The 23,972-nt window shown below is 37.6% G+C and overlaps 1 long non-coding RNA gene and 1 pseudogene across 1 annotated transcript in view; both read right to left on the bottom strand.

Moving 5' to 3' along the window:
- LOC147571899 (uncharacterized) overlaps positions 1-23,972 on the bottom strand; it is a 167,884-nt gene that overhangs the window by 49,871 nt on the left and 94,041 nt on the right. The gene's annotated exons all lie outside the window — the stretch shown is intronic.
- LOC147571900 (large ribosomal subunit protein uL23 pseudogene) lies at positions 269-993 on the bottom strand (annotated as a pseudogene).

Raw genomic sequence — 23,972 nt, 5'->3', positions numbered from 1 at the left:
TACTTGGAAAAAGGTCAATTATTTTCTCAGCTCATCTCTTGCTTATAATGACTGATAAGCAATTTTGCGCCAACAAAATTTTGTCTTGAAAAGTCTTTGCCAAAGTCACAAATTTATAGGTATATTTTCTACCTTTCAAGTTATCTAAGGTGATGGTTTTACAAAAATTTTCACCTGTGCCTAGTATAGGTTATTTTTCCAGCCTCCTTTAACATTAGCAGGCATTACAAATACTACATATTTTATTCTATTGTTGTTACCATAGTGCCCTTGCTTCTAGGTATCAATTTCTTTGCTAATCAACTTTTATTGTAGTGACAAGCAATCTCTAAATCTCAGCAATTTATAACTGTCATTTGTCACACACATTACTGAGCTCTACTGGACTCTTTTGGGCTCAGCTTGTTTTATGCATCTTCTCTCTTTGTTGTTTTATTGTTGTTGTTGTTGTTTAATGATGAAACAATTTATATTCAAATGTAGCCAACTGGACTCAGTTTAGATGATCCCAATTTTGTTGGCAACATCCAAAGCATCACAGTCAGGAACCAGTCAAACATATGCTTTCTTTTCTACATCTGACCTGATCAGAGTGTTGACCTTGGCCACATCAATGTCATAGATCTTCACAGCCTATTTGATCTGGTGTTTGTTGGCCTTGACATCCACAATGAACACAGGAGTGTTGCTGTCTTCCATTTTTTCCATGGCTGACTCAGTAATCGGGGGAAACTTGATGATGGCATAGTGGTCAAACTTGTTTCTCCTGGGGGCACTCTTTTGAGGATATTTGGGTTGCCTTCAGAGATGCAGTGTCTTGGGCTGTCAGAATGTAGATGATGTGCAGATTATCTTTTTTTTTTTTTTTTTTTATGACTGTGGATGCCTCTCAGCACTGCTTTCTTGGCCTTCAAAGCCTTTGCTTTGGCTTTGGCTTTGGGAGGGGCAAGGGCTTCCTTCTTTACCTTCTGCACCATCTTCATGAAAGGCACATCTTCTCTCTTTGAATAAACTCTGAGATATTAAAAAGAAAGCCACAGATCCAAAATGGTATCATTTAGGCTGAGTCTCCAAACAGGGGTTTAATCCTTAATCTAATTGCAGTTTCAATCTCCCCTGGAGATGTAGTTTTAACCTGTCAGTTTGGAATTTTCTGATCAGCCCCAATGAAGTAAATGGCCACGTGGTTCCTCTCCATCCTCCAAAGGAAAATGAGATAATCTGCACAATAAGACCTTCTGCTCCTGACCTTGCCTGAAACACTCCTTTTCTTTTGCTAATAATTTCATTGCCTTATTCTCCTTCCTATAAACACCTTCCATTTTGTACAACTCCCCTCTACATTCTACATGGGATGCTGTCTGATTCATGAATTCCTTAACAAAGCCAATGAGATCTTCATATTTACCTGGTTGAATTTTGGAGTAGACACTATTTGAAAGATGGTTTTCTGACTGTGGAAGGCAGAAAGAAGAGGAGGAGTGTCAAACCATGCTAGTGCTTCTAAAGCTTCTGCCAAGATATGCTGTATGTCATATATGCTCACATCCCATTTGCTAAAGCAAACCACACAGCCATCAAAGTTAACCAAAGTTAATTGGTGAAGGGAGCAAATGCTTACCATAGCACAGAAAGAAACGCATAACTATGATAAAAAAAAAATGAAATGTGCTACAACAAATATTTACTGAAAAGCAGCAGTATTCCTTCCAGCTGCCAAAGGCATTCTTATAAACAAAACAGTGTCTCTGATTTCAGAAAACTCAGTCTATTGGGGAATTCCACTAAGTAAAGAAGCAGTTGAAATGTAACGTGAGGAGGGTACACATCTGCATGCCATTTAACTCAGAATTGAGATATGAGGGAAGGCTTAACTGAACTGGTACCTGGATGGTGAACAGGGAGGGGTTAGACTCATGAAAAGAGTTGAGGAACAGTGGACTGGGTTCCCAGCAGCTCAGTATAAGCAACGTCTGAGGGCAAGATGGAGCCTGGGGAGCCAAAAATAATTCCATATGGTGTCAGGGCAGAGGCCAACGCTGTCAGATGCACAAAATAATATTTGAATATTTTGTATTCAAAAGAGAAGTATAAGCTTTAAAACTGTGGAGTCACTAGTCCCATAAACAATTGCACCATGGTATACTATTATACACTGAAACTGAAAAGCAGAAATAAACAAACCCATGCCTTTCATAGGTGGAATAGACCAGATAGCGTGGGCATTGACACTTATACAAAGTCAGAGTGAAGGCAGAAGTGGTTGTATTAAACTGCCTTGTGGCCTGGCACTTTTCTCCAGCAGGCTTTATGGGAGAAATCCTCAGTGGTGATATTGAGTGAATGCTGTTAATATGGTAATTACTTTGCTACTGGCAAGAGAAAGATTGCCTTGAGGTTTGTAGTTATATATCTGATTAGAAAATATAGTTGTTTCTGTCAATTAACTACATTAGCCAGATTTTGGGGGGAAAACCCAAATCAAAATGCAATTTAACTCTATCACTCTTCAAGAGTGTGGGTTTGAGTTTGGTTTAACCAGTGTGAAGGAATCTGGAGAACATCCCTATTTTGTCTCTTAGCACAGTGGGCTGCCTGTGGAAGAGTCAAACATACTTACAACATGGATAGGCCCCATCATCCTTCTGAAATGGACAGCTGGGGAATGTTAACATGTTGATAACAAGCAAAAACAAACAAACAAACAAACAGCCTAAACAAAAAACACCGCTGGCTCAGTTTGTACTCAATATGCATGTATTTTAAAAGGGAAATTTTTATTTATTTATTTTTTTAATTTATATCCAAGTTAGTTAGCATATAGTGCAACAATGATTTCAGGAGTAGATTCCTCAATGCCCCTTACTCATTTATCCCATCCCCCCTCCCACAACCCCTCCAGTAATCCTCTGCTTGTTCTCCATATTTAAGAGTCTCTTATGTTTTGTCCCCTCCCTGTTTTTATATTATTTTTCTTCCCTTCCCTTATGTTCATCTGTTTTGTATCTTAAGGTCCTCATATGAGTGAAGTCATATGATATTTGTCTTTCTCTGACACTGATTTTGCTTAGGATAATATCCTCTAGTTCCATCCACGTAGTTGCAAATGGCTAGATTTCATTCTTTTTGATTGCCAAGTAATACTCCATTGTATATGTATACCAACCACATCTTCTTTTTCCATTCATTCATTGATGGACCTTTGGACTCTTCCCATACTTTGGCTATTGTTGATAGTGCTGCTATAAACATGGGGGTGCATGTATCCCTTCAAAACAGCATACCTGTATCTAAAAGGGGAATTTTTTAAGTGTAAGCCATAAAGTGCTTTCAAAATAGGATCTGGCAATGCCTCCAGTTTTGTTCTTCTTTTTTCAAGATTGCTTTGACTATTTGGGGTCTCTTGGTGTTCCATACAAATTTTATGACTGTTCTAGTTCTGTGAAAAACACTATTGGTATTTTTATAGGAATTGCATTAAATGTATACATTGCTTTGGGTAGTATGGACATTTTAACAGTATTGGTTCTTTCGATCATGAACATTGACTATCTTTCCTTTTTTTGTGTGTCATCTTCAAATTCTTTCATCAGTGTTTCGTGACTTTCAGAGTATAGGTCTTTCACCTCCTTGGTTAAATTTATTCCTAGGTATTTTATTCTTTTTGGTGTAAATGGGAATGTTTTCTTAATTTTTCCTTCTGCTATGTCATTATTAGTGTATAGAAATGCAACAGATTTCTGTGTTTTGATTTTGTATCCTGTAAATCTGCTCAATTCACTTAATAGTTCTGATATTTTGTTGGAGCCTGTGGGGTTTTTATATATAGTATCATGTCATCTGCAAAGAGTGAAAGTTTTACTTTTTCCTTAACAGTTTGGATGCCTTTTATTTCTTTTTCTTTTCCAACTGCTGTGCTTAAAACTTCCAGTACTATGTTGAATATAAGTGATAACAGTGGACATCCTTTTCTTGTTCCTGATCTTAGAGGAAAAGCTCTCAGTTTTTCACCATTGGTTTGATGTTAGCCGTGGGTTTTCATTTATGGTCCTTATTATGTTGAAGTATGTTCTCTATAAACCTACTTTGTTGAAAGTGTTTATTATGAATGGATGTTGTACTTTGTCAGATGCTTTTTCTGTGTCTATTGCAATGATCATATGGTATTTATCCTTTCTCTTGTTAGTATGATGTATCATATTAATTATTTTGTGAATATTGAACCACTCTTTCATCCCTGGAATAAATCCCACTTGATCATGGTGAAATATTTTTTAATGCATTGTTGGATTCCGTTTGCTAATATTTTGTTGAGGATTTTTGCATCTATGTTTGTTAGAGATATACTACAAAGCTGTAGTAATCAAAACATTATAGTACTGGCACAGAAATAGACACATATTGTCTATGGAACAGAATAGAGAGCCCAGAAATAAACCCACACTTTTATGCTAAATTAATCTTTGACAAAGGAGGCAGATATACGCAGTCTCTTCTACAAATGGTGTAGGGAAAACTGGACAGCTGCATGTAAAAGAATGAAACTAAACCACTTTCTTACACCATCCACAAAAATAAACTCAAAATGGATTAAAGACATTAATGTGAGACTTGAAACCATAAAATTCCTGGAAGAAAACATAGGCAGCAATCATTTTGACATGAACTACAGAAACATTTTTATAGCTATGTCTCCTTTGCCAAAGGAAACAAAAGCAAAATTGAACTATTAGGATTACACCAAAATAAAAAGCTTTTGCACAACAAAGGAAACTATTAATAAGACAAATAGACAACCTACTGAATGGGAGAGAAGATATTTACAAATGACATATCTAGTAAAGGGTTAGTAGCCAAAATATATAAACAACATATACAACTCTATACCAAAAAGGCAAACAATCCAATTAAAAAATACTCAGAGGATCTGAACAGACATTTTCCCAAAGAAGACATACAGACTGCCAAAAGACACAGGAAAAGATGCTCAACATCATCAGGGAAATGCAAATAAAAACCACAGTGAGATATCACCTCACACCTGTTAGAATGACTAAAATCAAAAACAAAAGAAATAACAAGTGTTGGCAAGGATGTGGGAGAAAAAGGAATTTCGTGAACTGTTGGTGGGAATGCAAACTGATGTAGCCACTGTGGAAAACAGTATGGAGGTTCCTCAAAAAATTAAAAATGGAACTACCATATGACCCAATAATTCCACTCCTGGGAATTTGCCCAAAGAATACACAAAACACTAATTCAAAAATATATACACACCCCTACGTTTATTGCAGCATTGCCAAAATTGGATTGCCAAAATATGGAAGCAATCTAAGTGTTCATTGATAAATGAATGAATAAAAAGGATGTGGTATATATACATGCAATGGAATATTATTAAGCCATAAAAGAATGAAATCTTGTCATTTGAAACCACATGGATAGATCTAGAGGATATAACGCTAAGAGACAGGCGAATACCATATAATCTCATTCATAAGTGGAATTTAAGAAAAAATAAAACAAAGGAACAAAGAAAAAAAGAGAAAAACAAAACAAAACAAACAAACAAACAAAAACCAAACTGAAATATAGAGAACAAACTGGTGGGTGAGTGAATGGGTGAAATACGTGAAGGGAATTGAGAGGACACTTATAGGGGTGAGTACTGAGCAATGTATAGAATTGAATCAGCATATTGGATACCGATACCTGAAACTAATATGACACTGTACTTAATTATACTTGAATTAAAAAAAATAGGATATGGCTTTGCAAAGTGACCTAGAACTTTTAAACATTCACCTTTGTTTAAGACACTCTCATTTCCCTTAAGCACCCATGTTATCTACCTCTGTAAGGACTAGTCATAAGAAAAAAGTTACAGTTAGTTAAAACAAAAATCCAGAAAGAATCATTGGAAGAGATCAGATATTGATGCAATATTAATTCACTGTATGTGATCTTTTTATCATAAAGAACACTGGACACATGATCATACATTTGCACCTCAACTCTACCACCGTTCATCATGTTGCTATCTTAGGCAAAAGTACTGAAAACACAAAGTATGCCTTTTTTTCCTACATTCATCCAGGATTTCATTGCTTTTGCTACAAAAGTACCTCTTTTTCTCCATCCTAGTATTAATAGCTACCATTTATTCATTGCTTAACCAGGCTCTGGATGTGCCAGTCAATATGTGTACATTATATAACAATAGCAGATCAACACATTTCTCTCATGTATCGGGGAGACAACTGAGACACCTTGAACATTAAATAATTTTCTCAAGCTCATAAAGCTAGTAAAGTGGTAGAGACAAGACTCAAACCAGATCTTTCTGACTGTAAGAAAATTCAGTGCTGACCATTTCACAACACTGCCACCTGCACTGGATTTGTCTCTTGTACACTGTAAGACCTGACTAGACAGAAGCAAAGTGTTTAAACTATACTAAGGCATAAATGACTATAACCCCTCCCCTCAACCCCAACACCCTTATCTTTTCATTTTGGAAAATGAACTTGTTGGGGCGCCTGGGTGGCTCAGTCAGTTAAGCATCCGACTTCAGCTCAGGTCATGATCTCACAGTTCATGAGTTCAAATCCCACATTGGGCTCTGTGCTGACAGTTCAGAGTCTGGAGCCTGCTTCAGATTCTCTGTCTCCCTTTCTCTCTGCCCCTCTCCCACTCTTTCTCTGTCTCTGTCTCAAAAAAAAATGTTTAAAAAAATTTTTTAAAAAGAAAAATGAACTTGCTTATTCAAATGAATCTCTAATTAGATTGATTTCATGCAAGGTGACAAAAGGGAATGAAATATTTTAGACATAATGAGGAAGTATTTGGAAAAGGAACAAGGAGCAGGAGTCATTCAGCTGCTGACTGAGTCATTCCATAGAGTTGGTGGTGTAATCTCTGGCTGAAGCTTCCTAATATCACACACCCACACAGGTCAACCTTGAATGTTTAGCAAAATTTAAAGCTTTATTTTTTTTTAATGTTTATTTATTTTTGAGAGAGAGACAGAGTGTGAGTTGGGGAGGAGCAGAGAGAGAGGGAGACACAGAATCCAAAGCAGGCTCCAGGCTCTGAGCTGTCAGCACAGAGCCCGATTCGGGGCTTGAACTCACAGACCGTGAGATCATGACCTGAACTGAAGTCAGACGCTTACCGACTGAGCCACCCAGGTGCCCCAAAATTTAAAGCTTTAATGAGAAAGAAAACATTGAAGAAAATCAGTGAGGTGTATTAATAGCATACATGAATGTTAAAGTCTCTGATACCAATGCAAGCTTTCTACTTAGCTTCATTCCTAATTTATTTACTAAGTAATTGCAATGTATCCTTTAGTTTTTAGCTACATCTTATATGAACTATTTTTCTATATACTTACCCACCACCATTTATCTACAGAGTTGATCTCTCTTTCCTATTCCCAAAGCCTTTACTATCTTTCTTTATATGATGGCTTTTACACATCACATTTTATTTTTTTACATGTTAAGCTTTTTCACTGTAACAATCTCCTAGGGTTACAAATGACTTATAGATTTTTAATGAGAACATTTAACAGTGTTTGGCACTGACTAACAGCTGAATAAGTAAACTCATAATTTCTATATCTGTATTTCATATTTGAAAAATGCCAGCCATAGGATCAATGTAACCTATGTGTGCAAAAGTTACAATTTTTAGCTATACAAAACTGATTCCTCTAATTCATTTCTTTCTCTGTTTTCTTTGCTCACTTGTTCCTTTCTCTTGCACTTGTGCTTTTCCTTCTGCCTTTCTGCTTTTTTGTTCTCTTTCTCTGTCTAACTCTACCTGCCTTTCATCACTTTGTTTCTGATTAGCTCCATCCTGCAACAAGCTCCACTTTGTGTCGGGGGGAAGGTGGCCACTAGTATCAGGTTCAAATTCTCCTAGCTCAGTAACCTTAGCAGGAAGAGAACTTGTTTCTTCTAGCATTAAAAATGTTATCATCCTAAGGATAAAGAAGATGTGGTGTATATATACAATGGAGTATTACTCGGCAATCAAAAAGAATGAAATCTTGCCATTTGCAAGTCTGTGGATGGAACTGGAGGGTATTACGCTAAGCGAAATTAGTCAGAGAAAGACAAAAATCATATGAGTTCACTCATATGAGGACTTTAAGAGACAAAACAGATGAACATAAGGGAAGGGAAGAAAAATAATATAAAAACAGGGAGGGAGACAAAACATAAGAGACTTAAATATGGAGAACAAACAGAGGGTTACTGGAAGGGTGGTGGGAGGGGGGATGGGCTCAATGGGTAAGGGGCATTAAGGAATCTACTCCTGAAATCATTGTTGCACTATATGCTAACTAATTTGGATGTAAATTAAAAAAAATAAAATTAAAAGATTTCTCCAAAAAAAAAAGTGTATCATCCTGTCTTGGTACAGCTTATCTTACATTTTGCTGGTAATATTCTAATATAAGGGTAAGTCAGGAGGATATACCTCAGTTATCTGGAACCTGATCTATTACCCTTTATGGTGTATTGCTTAGGTTTTTGTTGGCGTAATGCTATGCAATAAACAACCCCCAAACATCTCAGCTCCAGCCTCAGGAGATTCTTTCTGGTCATTCCAAATGGTGCCAGCAGCTCTCAGGCTGCATGCTTCCTCATTAATGTACTGCATGTGTCCTATTTCCTCAACCTTTGATTTAAAGCCGTAGGATTCATTTTGGGACACCTGGATGTCAGTCGGTTAAACCTCCGACTTTGGCTCAGGTCATGATCTCGCGGTTTGTGAGTTTAAGCCCCGTGTAGGGCTCTGTGATGACAGCTCAGAACCTGAAACCTGCTTCGGATTCTGTGTCTCCCTCTCTCTCTGCCCCTCCCCTGCTCATTCTCTCTCTCTCTCTCTCTCTCTCTCTCTCTCTCTCTCTCTCTCTCTCTCTCTCCCCTCTCTCTCAAAAATAAATAAACATTAAAAATATTTAAAGTCATAGTCTTCATTCTAGTTATACTATTTTAGGTCATGCTACTGTCTCTCTGAACTGCTCATGCACCAACCTAATGCTAATTAGATTAGGCCTAAGCCACATGTGCCACTCATCGAGCTACTTCTCTAAAGCACATGAGATCCTTAACAGGGTGATGGGTAGTTACCTGAAACACACGCCGGGCACTAGAACCGAAAGAAGGTGATAAAAGGCTGCCAGAATCAGCAAATGTCCAACACAGAATATGATGCTTACATTTTAGATTTCTTATTTAAGATCAACTTTGTGGTTTAGTCTACTCTGACCTTTGGAGGAAGGATTGGGCAATACCCATGATGTGAACTATTGGTAGATGCCATCTCCAAGACTGAACTTAGAAAATTTGCAGAATAAAGAAGCAAAGATGAAGAAGAGGTACCTTGTAAGGGTGATATTTTTCTTCCACCACTTGATCCAGTGATAAAGAGCGGTTACTTAAGTTTAAATTTTTTCTTTCTGTGGAAAGAATATAAGACATTCCGAATTAGAAACATCTGCTGCTACATTAATCATTGTTCTAGTTCTAGAGGGAAAATAGCAAAATTTTGGTCATTACAGCGGAGGAAGAATTACCCAGAAAATATTTTTCTTGATAAAAAAAATCAAAATACACATGTAATAAATGGAGGACACGTGTTAAATAACACAGGAGTTCTGGGAAAAAAAATCCAGTACATCTGAAATTTCTGATGCACAATAAATACTTAAGGATGGTTAAGAAGCAGTTTTAGTGATGCTGACAAGATTATTGCTACCTCCAGGTCATACCTATAGAGAGTCTTGGACTCAATGCTTATTCAAAGGACTGCAATAATAGATCAATGAGTGATGTCCTATATAGAATTCACTGTGCTTCGAAAGCTCCTACCTTAACCTTTTAAAATATTTGTCTGTGAGGTAATTTTGAACTGTCTTAAAGATTTCAAGTGTTCTTCATAACTTTGCTTCACTGAAGCCATTCCTCTAAGGAGGGACCACAATTGTCTGCTTGTTTATATTCTGGAGATGAAATTAAATAACATATGAGATGTTACTGAAATAGTCCTTATTACATGGAAAGTGCTCATTAAACTGTAGGACCAGTTATCTTTCTAATTACTGATGTTCTTTTGTCTCATATAATTTGTATCATTTTTCTATAAGAGCATATTCTGTGTGCAAGTTGCTGCTCTAAGGATTTGGTGGCAGAGAAGTCCACCAACACCTTAGTCTGATCTCAAAGGATGAATAAAGGAGGCAGCTGGTTTCTAACATCTTTGCTTTGACAGCTCTCAGAGCACTAGAGCCTCCCATGCATTTGGGGCTATTGGTAGCTTCTGGAGAAAGAGTGCTTGAACATCCTCAGAATGCAATGTTTTTTCAGGGAATAGTATCCATGTGTCTCAAAGTGAAAATTAAATCCAAACTTCCTTCATCATCAAACACTTGCTGTTCCTCTTTGAAAACTTGGTGAATCTGGTGCTCATGAAAACATGGGTTAGTGAAGATCAGCGTAAAAGGCTAAGTAACACATGTCTTCTTCCTCCTCTTTGGCTCTTCATTTTCATGGTCCTAATACTTCTCCACCAGAAGAAAAGCAAGGAAAAAAACAAAAACAAAAAGATGTAGAAATGATACTACAATGTAAAGGATCACTCCTCAGTTAGTGGTAGAAGAAATGTTAGTTTGATGCAATACAGCTTGTTCTGATAAAGACTGATCAGTAAATTATAACTTAGAGGTTTCAAATTACTACATTTTTTATTGTATTATTTATTTAAGAATTTTGTGATGTTTTAATTGCATTATCTACGAAGAGCAGAAGCTGTATCACAAAATAATTAGTATTCTTCATTTTGAGGTTTTTATTTTAAAATACCAATAGAGAATGTTTTAAAGATGATGCTCAAAATACAAAATGGAAACTAGAAAAAGTAGTACTGGGCATTTTAATATTTATTTACATTTACAGAGAGGCAAATCAAAGTGAGATTTGATTCTTTAATGTTTCAGATTGGACCAGGGTGAAATAGCAGAGGATGTGGAGATAGTTATGTATCTTGAAGGGAGACCCAACAGGATCTGTAGTTGAATTGGGTCTGGCATGTGAAAGGAAAAAGAGGAGTCAAGGATAACTCAGATGTTTTTACTCTGAGCACCTGGAAGGATGACTGAAGTGAGAAAAGCTGAGAATGGAGCAGGGATGAGGTAGGGATGAGCAGAGAAGAGGAGTTCCTTTGGCGTCGTGGTTAAGTTTGAAGTTTGATTCTACTATCTTAAACAGTTTATTTTCCCACAAACTTATTTTGATTAAACCTCTTGGATTACAGAGTATAATATTCCTCAATCCAAGCCCAAGGAAGAGATTTTGCTCTTCATAATTTGGCTTTTCACAAGTTCCAACAGTGTGACAATTTTTTTGAGATTATTTACTTTGAAAAATGAAAATGTAAGTATAAAGAACATGGAATAACTATCAATTATTGCTATCATTAAGTGTTGAGTATTGTGCTAACTGCTTTATAACTGTTATCTTTTATCCTGTTTTCAGATAAGAGAAATTGAAGATTTATAAGGGCCTGGGGATAACAGTTAACACAGCTAGTGAGACCAGTTTGACTCTAAAGGTGATGATTAAAGGCATTAAAATATATTTTATGTGTTTGTTTTTTCTTTTCGAAAAATTATAATACTGGTATTTATGCATATATTGGAAACATTTCTAATTTTTCTTTATTACCTTTGATAAGCATACTTTTCAGTTTAATACTAAATGAAAGCAAATATTCAAAATAATCAATCATAAACAATATTGAGCATGATTTATTATGCCTGGTTCCAATTTAAGAATTGATATGGCATCAGGACAATCATATTGAATTGTTATCAGAATGGGTAGTCATAAAAATGAATGTTTACAATATTGTTAAGTAAGCTGAAAAATATGTCAATGATATACACCAGATAGCTTCATTTTTGAAAATCAGGTATTAGGCCAGGAAAATTTTTTTAAAAGTTCAAAGTGTGTATCTTTCTGAAAGATGAGCTTAATGAATGACAGAGTTTTTGTAAATATAATTTTCAAGATGACAAACCTAGTGAACAGGTACTGGGTCAAAATATTAAAATATTAATGTGGGCACATTAGTTCAGGAGGAAACTTCTGAGTGATGATGAACAATTGCCCAAATGAAAGAAAGGAGATTAATCAATTACTGATTAGCCTGGAAGAAAATTCAATCACTGGATTTTCCACAGAAAAAATCAGGCTCCTCTGGGCTGCACACTAAATAAGACTAGAAGAGGAATCTTGTGGTGCCAAAAGCAAATCTGGATTAATCATTAGTGGCTGGTCCTTTGACAAGTGTGGTTTCCTGCCTGGAATGTCATACCCCTGCATTGAGTTTTGACTGCCAGCATGGCCAGAGACCATCATCCCTACATAATAGCATCCTATGGAAGGTCCCATGATGTCCCACTTCTCTAACATCTTCTTCGGAGTAAATTATGTTAAAAGAGCGTCACTAGTGGCACTGAAGGTGAAAAAAAGTAACAAAAGGGCAGATTGGTGCTTGTGGGGAAGGAAAGTCTCACTGTCTTGACCTGGTGATAACGAGGGTATAGGCTGACTCTGCAAATTGAAACTTTACTTTTACTTTTTTTTGAAAGTCTTCAAATTTTTATTCATTCATTCATTCATTCATTTTTTTTTTTAATTTTTTTTCAACGTTTTTTATTTATTTTTGGGACAGAGAGAGACAGAGCATGAACGGGGGAGGGGCAGAGAGAGAGGGAGACACAGAATCAGAAACAGGCTCCAGGCTCCGAGCCATCAGCCCAGAGCCTGATGCGGGGCTCGAACTCACGGACCGCGAGATCGTAACCTGGCTGATGTCAGACGCTTAACCGACTGCGCCACCCAGGCGCCCCCATTCATTCATTTTTTAATGTAAATCCACATTAGTTAACATATAGTGTAATAATGGTTTCAGGAGAATTTAGTGATTCATCACTTATATATATAACACCCAGGGCTCATCCCAAAAAGTCCCTTTCCTAATGCCCATCACCCATTTCTAGCCCATCCCCCCACCCAACACCACTCCAGCAACCTTCAGTTTGTTGTCTGTATTTAAGACTCTCTTATAGTTTGCTCCCCTCTCTGTTTTTATCTTATTTTTCCTTCTCTTCCCCTATATTCACCTGTTTGTTTCTTAAATTCCACATATAAGTGAAATCATAATATTTGTCTTTCTCTAATTTCACTTAGCATAATACACTCTAGTTCCATCCACATTGCTGCAAATACCAATATTTCATTCCTTTTGATCACTGAGTAATATTCCATTGTATATATACCACATCTTTATCCATTCATCAGCCAATGGACATTGGGCTCTTTCCATACTTTGGCTATCGTTGATGGTGCTGCTAATAAACACTAGGGTGCATGTGCCCTTTCGAATCAGCATTTTTGTATCTTTTGGATAAATATCTCGTAGTGCAATTGCTGGGTCATAGGGTAGTTCTATTTTTAATTTTTTGAGAAACCTCCATACTCTTTTCCAGAGTGGCTGCACCAGTTTGCATTCCCACCAACAGTGCAAAAGGGTTCCCCTTTCTCCTCATCCTTGCCAACATCTGTTGTTTCCTGAGTTGCTAATTTTAGCCATTCTGACAGGTGAGAGGTGATATCTCATTGCGGTTTTCTTTTTTTTTATTTAACTTTATTTTTTATTTTTTAAAATTTACATCCAAATTAGTATATAGTGAAGCAATGATTTCAGTAGATTCCTTAATGCCCCTTACCCATTTAGCCCATCCCCCCTCCCACAACCCCTCCAGCAACCCTCAGTTTGTTCTCCATATTTATGAGTCTCTTCTGTTTTGTCCCCCTCCCTGTTTTCATATTATTTTTGTTTCCCTTCCCTTATGTTCATCTGTTTTGTCTCTTAAAGTCCTCATATGAGTGAACTCATATGATTTTTGTCTTTCTCTGACTGACTAATTTCACTTAGCATAATACCCTCCAGTTCCATCCACAGACTTGCAAATGGCAAGATTTCATTCTTTTTGATTGCCGAGTAATACTCCATTGTATATATACACCACATCTTCTTTATCCATTCATCCATCGATGGACATTTGGGCTCTTTCCATACTTTGGCTATTGTTGATAGTGCTGCTATAAAAATGGGGGTGCATGTGTCCCTTCGAAACAGCACACCTGTATCCCATGGATAAGTGCCTAGTAGTGCAATTGCTGGGTTGTAGAGTAGTTCTAATTTTAGTTTTTTGAGGAACCTCCATACTGTTTTCCAGAGTGGCTGCACCAGCTTGCATTCCCACCAACAATACAAAAGAGATCCTCTTTCTCCACATCCTTGTCAACATCTGTTGTTGCCTGAGTTGTTAATGTTAGCCATTCTGACAGGTGTGAGGTGGTATCTTATTGTGGTTTTGATTTGTATTTTCATTGTGGCTTTGATTTTCATGTGTCTGTAAGCCATCTAAATGTCTTTTTTGGAGAAGTGCCTATTCATGTCTTTTGCCCATTTCTTCACTGGATTATTTGTTTTTTGGGTGTTGAATTTGTTAAGTTCTTTGTATATTTTGGATACTAACCCTTTATCTGATATGTCATTTGAAAATATCTCCTCCCATTCCGTCAGTTGCCTTTTAGTTTTGTTGATTGTTTCCTTCACTGTAGAGAACATTTATATCTTGTTGAGGTCCCAATAGTTCATTTTTGCTTTTGCCTTGACTCCAGAGAAATGTCCAGTAAGAAGTTGCTGGTCAGGAGACCAGGTCAAAGAGATTGTTGTCTGTTTTCTCCTCTAGGATTTTGATGGTTTCCTGTCTTTCATTATTTAGGTCTTTCAACCATTTTGAGTTTATTTTTGTGTATGGTGTAAATAATCCAGACTTACTCTTCTGCATGTCACTGTCCAGATTTCCCAACACCATTTGCTGAAGAGACTTTTTTTCCAATGGATATTCTTTCCTGCTTTGTCAAAGATTAGCTTGCCATACATTTGTGGGTCCATTTCTGGGTTCTCTATTCTGTTCCACTGATCTGAGTGTCTGTTTTTGTGCCAGTACCATACTGTCTTGATGATTACAGTTTTGTAATACAGCTTGAAGTCTGGAATTGTGATGCTTCCAGTTTTGGTTTAGTTTGGTAAAATTATCCTGTTACACATTTTAAAAGATATTTGTTGAAAAGTAAAGAAAAAATGATTATATTTTCAACTAATTCTCATGTATCCATAATCAGATAATTAGACAAGTCTCTAAATTAGACTGTATTCTCTAGTTTCAATCAGCATTAATCAAGAAAACTTCCTTTACCTCTTAGGTTCATGTGCTTGACTCACACAAAAGCTGATACGATTATGCACATTTTATGATTTTTTAATTAAAAAAAATTTTTTTAATGGTTATTTATTTTTGAGAGAGAGAGCATGAGTGGGGAAAGAGCAGAGAGATAGGGAGACACAGAATCCGAAACAGGCTTCAGGCTCTGAGCTGTCAGCACAGAGCCTGATGCAGGACTTGAACTCATTGACTGTAATCATGACCAGGGCAGAGGTCCGACGCTTAACTGACTGAGCCACCCAGGTGGCCCTCATGATTTTTTTTAGATGGGCTGAATCAATCTGGAAATCACATTCTCCCCTCCTCCCTAAAGAACCATATTCTTTCTTTTCTATAATCAATGGAACAGCTTCCTTCCTCCCTCCATCTCTTGTTGATATTAGCTGCTCTCCTGGTCAGCTATTACTTGGCATTCTGATGCCTGTCTTTGCTACCAGCTGTTTTAAAACTTCACTTTTTCTTTTCTTCTTCTTCTTTGTTTTTTTTTTTTTTTAACTAAATGGCAGTGCAGAAACACTTTTTTCCTTAATGGTGAATTTATTCAAGAAATGTAACATAGATTGAGATTCTGGCGATTATAGGCTTTAAAAAAAATAGTAGGCCTTATTTAAAACCATACTTAAGGTGAAACAGTGAGGAAAATTAAGAATCTCTTTTAGAAGAAAAAAAGCTTTAAAGATTCAAAATAACCTCAATCAGTCCTAAGTAGTAGGTTAATAAGGTCCTTTTTGTAATTTAACACTCTTTTCTTTTGGTGTCTCATTGAATGTTAATGTGCTATATCTTTACTGTATTCCTAATTTTTTAAAAAGCCTGCTCATTTAATGCATAGAATACTGATTTCCCTTTGGATATTTTAGACTCTGGTTTATTTCCTCATTTCCAGTCTTTATAATTTTCTACATAGATAAATGATTGTATTTTTCTATCTTAATTTAAAAACAGGTCATGAGAGAAAAGTTATGCCAATGCAACTAATCTTTAAATTGCTAGTGCCAGGAAAGCAACATTCATAATATTGTCCTCACTGGCTTTCCTTTTGGAATTGTGGTGCCAGGGAAAATGATTTACTGCCAGCCGGGACTGAGACTTGGGCTTTGTAGAAAAGATTTATTGGCATCAACTTTGCATAAAGCCATAATCAGTCCTGAAAAGACATTTGTCACCATAAACCCTTATTTTCAGGTGCCTGACACTTTCCATAAAACTATACTTCAAGTGGAAAAGTCATTTGGGTTTTCAGATCCTTTAGTCCGGTATTTCTTGATCATTTAAAGAAAGAACATTTCTTGAACTTTCTGGATACACTAGAACAGTGTTTCTGGGACCTATCCCTAGGTTTCCACGAAGCAGGGAGGGGTGGGAACCATAAATGTACATTTTAAACAAGTGCCTGCAGAGATTCTGCTGCAAGTTGAAAACTGGAAGACATTCCCAGGAAAATGGGTATGGCATCCTGCGCATAAGCTCAGGCCCTGTTTGTGTCACCTTGACTAACCAATGTTGACCTCTCTGTCTCATTTGTTTCCTTATGTATATTCCTTATATATGCTTTAATTGGGCAAGTAGACTTTCTATTTATAAATCATGAAGTTTAAGAAAATAAAGCAAGGGAGTACCTTACAGGAAGTACGTATAGGAAGCAGATGATTCATCTTAGTTCTACTCTTTTCCCTATAATCTGTAATGACAAACACAAACACACAAGCAAAATTACATGTGTGTGCACGCACATGCATATTCAGTCAGGCGAGGAGCAGCTCTAGGAAGAGTGAGCTGATCTCTTGATCGGAATTAGAAACTTAAAATTCACTTGTAGGAAGCAGCAATTAAGGCAAGGCTACAGCCCTGCAAAGAGTTGAGGTTAGGGGACATAAAAAAGAGCCAAAGTTTATTGCAACATGGACAATCAATAAGGCCCTGTCTTGAAACCCCAGTGTTAAGGAAGACTAAGAAGCTGGAAACATTCCTCAAGTACCAGTGACAGGCCCTCAGATTTGAACAAAGAGTTTAAAGTGCTTAATGCACTTAATGTGGCCTGCAATAATAGCCAACTATTTACTTTACCATATTCGTTAACTTGCCAAGAAACTGTGCACGAATTAATTAGTCCATCGTTTACTCTTATCTGTGCCACAAATCAGAGGGGTTCAAAAGTCAACCTAAAAGCACTTGTGCATTTCAATTGATTCCAAATGTAAAGTCATTATAGCATTTGTTTTTTACAAAATAATTTATAGCAAGCATCCTTTATAATGTGAATCTGTGAGCTCTATCTGAGGTCATTTACGTTTTAAGTTCTGAATTTTATGTGATTGTTGCGTTCTACTTCCTCTTAGAAAAACCTCCCTTTAGTCAATTTTGGAGAAAATAGAGTAAATCATGAAATCAGCCAAAAGAAAGAAACCACCAAGCAGTAGTACATTTTATCATGTAGCTGTTATTTCCAGATTTATCCATTTTGGTGCTAGTTCAAAACACACTGGTTAGATTGTTTATTTTAAAATGAAATATATATTCAAAGAGGGGTTTTGCCTTAGTCACTGTTTTAAAATAACCAAAGAATATTTTTTGAGGTGTTACAAGGAAAAATAAAAATCTGGTAAATGTGTGCTCTTAATATCCAAGTCTTATTTAATATAATGGATTTATTACTGGGACAGATACAAATACATTTATTAATTCAAAATAAAATTTTATGTTGACATAGAGACCTAGGTCCTCAACAAATACATTTGTTCAAATGTTTTAATACTGGTCTAACATTTATTCTGATGATTTAAAATGGATTATAGATTATTCAAAAAGAAATATTCAAATACTAGAGATGAAAAGCTCATGAAATATTTTAAATGCTTGTTGATTATAAAAATGTAAAGCATGAGCTTGTGCCTTCAAACAATCAAAAATCAATTAAACAATTGATATTGATTAGACTGATTTTCTTAGATACGCTAAGAAAATTCAAAAGAACTTTTGCATGGAGCCCCAGGGATGCTACATTGCTCAGCCCCAGTCGGCATTCATACTGTGTACTGAGGATGGTGCCCACTGGACTTAAGCAGGGCACACCCAGTCTGTGGGGTTGGATGCAACAGCCCTTCATGGTTCCTGTCCTCAACCAGCTTACAATCCATTTGAGCAAGGTGAAAAAGCAGGCAAAATTGAAGGTAAGATTAATACACATTAAACAATACTAGCAAGAAAGTATATATAACAATAAAATGAAAAAGGAGGGAGAAAAAATAAAATTAAGATGGTACATGTCAAAGACATGGGAATATAGTTTATTTCTTTTGCCCTCATTAGGTGATAATGGGCAGATTCTAAAATAACTTGAGCATGTAGTTGAGGACACGCTCTGTATAACAGCATTGTCTGTGGGCACTGAGAAGCCTGGAGATTAATGACTACAACCGAGGCGCTGGCAAAAATTTAAAAACTGATCCAAAATACCTTTAGTCATTTGATGAGATTGGGAAATTTCAGTTTCAACGTGAAATTACTGACTTGATAGTTTACATTTTATTTTTGTATTTTAATCACTTTGTGAATTTATAATTCCATGCTAAAAGCATCTATCTTATATTTAAAACCTCCCAAGAATACTGGGTCAGGGTGGAAGTGAGTTTTGTTTGGGGACAGAGTTGTGTGTGTCATGTTATGGATAAAGAATGGGTTCACAAAGACGAATTCCATGAAAAACATTTCTTGGAACCTTATGAAAAAATGCTGTCACACATAAAGTTGAGCATGCAATTGTAGAGTGGTATAGATAGTTGAATGCTATAGGTGTTTTATTCATCGTTCAGGCCTTGGCTTAGGAATCACTTCCTCCAGGAAGCCCATCCTGATCTCTAAGGTTAGGTTACATGTCCCTCCTGTGGCTTTGTGTGCTGAACTATCAATGCACAATGCACTCAGTTGCAATTGCCTGTTTACTGTTCTGTCTCACATAACAAAGCAGAAACAACAGGAATTCATTAAACATTTTGCTTAATAAATCATCTTTCTTAAAGCTTTAACTAATTATCTCCTTTAATAAGAAGAACCATATAGTGAGGTAGGTATGACTATTATCTTACTCTAAAAATGAGGAAATAGAGGTGTAAAGAGGTTAAGAAACTGTCCAAGTCAGAGAGAAATAATTAGAAGTAAAAGAGTCTGGTTGCTTTCTCAGCTTTTCAAAATTTCAAATCCTTCACTTTCTACTGGTCACAAACATACCTGTAACAATGGTGGTTCTGCCTTACAGGGGTCAAAGAACTTTGTGAGTCTAGTGTTGTGTACTATTAGATTCCTTCTGCAAGTGTTTTTGTGAACTCTGGTAGAGCAGCTCTGTAGCGACACAGAATCTTCTAACAAGGTGCAAATTCAGCAGAATCACAAATAATCCTTCTCTCTTTTTTAAAAATTTTATTTTTTATTTTTTAAAATTTACATCCAAATTAGTATATAGTGAAGCAATGATTTCAGTAGATTCCTTAATGCCCCTTACCCATTTAGCCCATCCCCCCTCCCACAACCCCTCCAGCAACCCTCAGTTTGTTCTCCATATTTATGAGTCTCTTCTGTTTTGTCCCCCTCCCTGTTTTTATATTATTTTTGTTTCCCTTCCCTTATGTTCATCTGTTTTGTCTCTTAAAGTCCTCATATGAGTGAACTCATATGATTTTTGTCTTTCTCTGACTGACTAATTTCACTTAGCATAATACCCTTCAGTTCCATCCACAGACTTGCAAATGGCAAGATTTCATTCTTTTTGATTGCCGAGTAATACTCCATTGTATATATACACCACATCTTCTTTATCCATTCATCCATCAATGGACATTTGGGCTCTTTCCATACTTTGGCTATTGTTGATAGTGCTGCTATAAAAATGGGGGTGCATGTGTCCCTTCGAAACAGCACACCTATATCCCATGGATAAGTGCCTAGTAGTGCAATTGCTGGGTTGTAGAGTAGTTCTAATTTTAGTTTTTTGAGGAACCTCCATACTGTTTTCCAGAGTGGCTGCACCAGCTTGCATTCCCACCAACAATACAAAAGAGATCCTCTTTCTCCACATCCTTGTCAACATCTGTTGTTGCCTGAGTTGTTAATGTTAGCCATTCTGACAGGTGTGAGGTGGTATCTCAGTGTGGTTTTGATTTGTATTCCCCTGATGATGAGTGATGTTGAGCATTTTTTCATGTGTCAGTTGGCCATCTGGATATCTTCTTTGGAGAAGTGCCTATTCATGTCTTTTGCCCATTTCTTCACTGGATTATTTGTTTTTTGGGTGTTGAGTTTGATAAGTTCTTTATAGATTTTGGATACTAACCCTTTATCTGATATGTTGTTTGCAAATATCTTCTCCCATTCTGTCGGTTGCCTTTTAGTTTTGCTGATTGTTTCCTTTGCTGTGCGGAATTTTTTTATTTTGATGAGGTCCCGGTAGTTCATTTTTGCTTTTGTTTCCCTTCCCTCCAGAGACGTGTTGAGTAAGAAGTTGCTGCACCCAAGATCAAAGAGGTTTTGCTTGCTTTCTCCTCAAGGATTTTGATGGCTTCCTGTCTTATGTTTAGGTCTTTCATCCATTTTGAGTTTGCTTTTGTATATGATATAAGAAAGTGGTAGATAATCCTTCTCTTAATACTTTTTAGGCATATATATTAGCTATCTCTTCCTCTCTTTGCCCAGATCTAAGAAGGATAAGAAGGTGGGAGCTACTGAATTTTATTTCCAAAATTATCAGTCAGTTACCAAAATAAAAGAATTTGTTTTCAATCCACATTATCTGTTTACTCTCTGGAGGTTCTTAAACTGTTAGACCCAGTTTTTCTTCTAAGTTGTCATATGATTGATAGACCCAATTTTAGTCCCAATTTACTAGAAGAGTCTTGAAAGATATTGTTAATTTCATCAAATTCAAATTACCTCAAAAACTCCAGTGTGTAAGCCTTCCAAATTAAACAATCCCTCCCTTCCCCACCACTGCCACGTATACTAACACATTCACTCACAAAGGTATAGAGGGTTTTTCTTTGTGCTTTTCTGGATCTCTAGACATTACTAAAACTCACACACACAAGTGTTTTTAGTTCAACAAAATACATATCAAGAAACCAAATACATATCAAGAACTATATCTGGGGCACCTGGGTGGCTCAGTCAATTAAGCATCCAACTCTTCATCTCAATTCTGGTCATGATCCAGGGTCATGGGATTGAGCCCTGCATCGGGCCAGCGCCGAGGATGGAGCCTGCTTGAGACTCTCTCTCCTCTCTCTCCCTCTGCCTTTCCCCAGTTTGTGCTCTTTCAATCTTTCTCAAAAAGAACTATCTCTAAAAACTACTTAATTTAACCATCCTTTCATTCTTTAATCTGCCTGTTTATTCATCCAACAAATATTTACTTTAATGTAATAGGGTGGTTAAGAAGCTCAAGCTATAGAGCCAGGTTCCCTGGTTGTGATTCCTAAGTATTCCAGTTATAGGCTGTGGGACCTCGGTTGGGACTGTCACAGTTTCCATATTGCTAAATTGGGGATTACAGTAATATCTATCTTATAGGATTGTTATAAGGACTGATTTTTTTTTTTAATTTTTTTTTCAACGTTTATTTATTTTTGGGACAGAGAGAGACAGAGCATGAACGGGGGAGGGGCAGAGAGAGAGGGAGACACAGAATCGGAAACAGGCTCCAGGCTCTGAGCCATCAGCCCAGAGCCTGACGCAGGGCTCGAACTCCCGGACCGCGAGATCGTGACCTGGCTGAAGTCGGACGCTTAACCGACTGCGCCACCCAGGCGCCCCTATAAGGACTGATTTAATTAAAACACATAAAATGCTGAAGGCAGCATATAGCACATGCAAATCTCTATTTATGTTGTTGTTATTCTTATTATATGTTATTATTATTGTTATCTATGCTTGATCAATTTAAGTTTTTTTCTAAGGACAGATACTGACTTGATGGGGGTCAGTGGGAAGATGGCGGCGTAGGAGGATGCTGGGCTCACTGCATCCTGCTGATCACTTAGATTCCATCCACACCTGCCTAAATAACCCAGAAAACCACCAGAACGGATTCTCCAGAGCCCAACATAGATGAGAGGCCCACGGAAGAGGGTAGGAAGGGTGGAGAGGCGGTGCGCGCTACATGGACTGGCGGGAGGGAGCCGGGGTTGAGGGGCAGCCAGCTGGCCAAGCAGAGCCCCCGAGTCTGGCTTGCAAAAGCAGAGGGACCGGATGGAGTGTGTTCAGACAGCAAGCGGGACTTAACATCTGGGAGGTTATAAGCTAACAGCTCTGCTCGGAGAGTGGGAGGGCTGGAGGACAACGGGAGAGAGAGTTGTTGAGCCCCAGACGTCAGAGCTCAGCTTGGCGGGAACAAAGGCGCTCGCCAGCGCCATCTCCCTCGCCCATCCCCCAGCCAAAATCCCAAAGGGAACCAGTTCCTACCAGGGAACTTGCTTGCACCACGCAAACACCCAACGCTGTGCTTCTGTGGATCCATCCCTCCGGTGGCAGGTCTGACTCCCTCCCAGTGCTGCAGGGCCTCTCCTGAAGGGGATCACCGAAGGAAAAGTGAGCTGAGCCTCCCTCTCCTGCCCTTGTGCACCTTGCTGATCCACCCCAGCTAATACGCCAGATCCCCAGCACTACAAGCCAGGCAGTGTGCAAGTAGCCCAGATGGGCCACACCATCCCACAGTGAATCCCACTCTTAGGAGAGGCGAAGAGAAGGTACACACCAGTCTGACCGTGGCCCCAGCAGTGGGCTGGGGGCAGACATCAGGTCTAACTGCGGCCCCACCCACCAATGCAAGTTATTCAAGACAGCACAGGGGAAGTGCCCTGCAGTTCTGCACCACTCCAGGGACTATCCAAAATGACGAAACGAAAGAATTCCCCTCAAAAGAATCTCCAGGAAATAATGACAGCTAATGAACTGATCAAAAAGGATTTAAACAATATAACAGAAAGTGAATTTACAATAATAGTCATAAAATTAATCGCTGGGCTTGAAAACAGTATAGAGGACAGCAGAGAATCTCTTGCTACAGAGATCAAGGGACTAAGGAACAGCCAGGAGGAGCTAAAAAATGATATAAAAGAGCTGCAAAATAAAATGGACACAACCACAGCTCGGAATGAAGAGGCAGAGGAGAGAATAGGTGAACTAGAAGATAAAATTATGGAAAAAGAGGAAGCTGAGAAAAAGAGATAAAAAAAGGAGTATGAGGGGGAAAATTAGAGAACTAAGTGATCCACTAAAGAGAAATAATCTACGCATAATTGGTATTCCAGAGGAGGAAGAGAGAGGGAAAGGTGCCGAAGGTGTAGTTGAAGAAATAATAGCTGAGAACTTCCCTGAACTGGGGAAGGAAAAAGGCATTGAAATTCAAGAGGCACAGAGAACTCCCTTCAGACGTTACTTGAATCGATCTTCTGCATGACATATCATAGTGAAACTGACAAAATACAAGGATAAAGAGAAAATTCTGAAAGCAGCTAGGGATAAACATGCTCTAACATATAAAAGGAGACCGATAAGACTCGTGACGGATCTCTCTACTGAAACTTGGCAGGCCAGAAAGGAATGGCAG

The sequence above is a fragment of the Puma concolor genome, chromosome F2 (assembly GCF_028749965.1).
Source record: "Puma concolor isolate L17-30 chromosome F2, mPumCon1.1.hap2, whole genome shotgun sequence".
Classification (NCBI taxonomy): domain Eukaryota; kingdom Metazoa; phylum Chordata; class Mammalia; order Carnivora; family Felidae; genus Puma; species Puma concolor.
The sequence above is the reverse complement of the archived record's forward strand: the minus strand, read 5'-3'. Positions and strand labels throughout refer to the sequence as shown.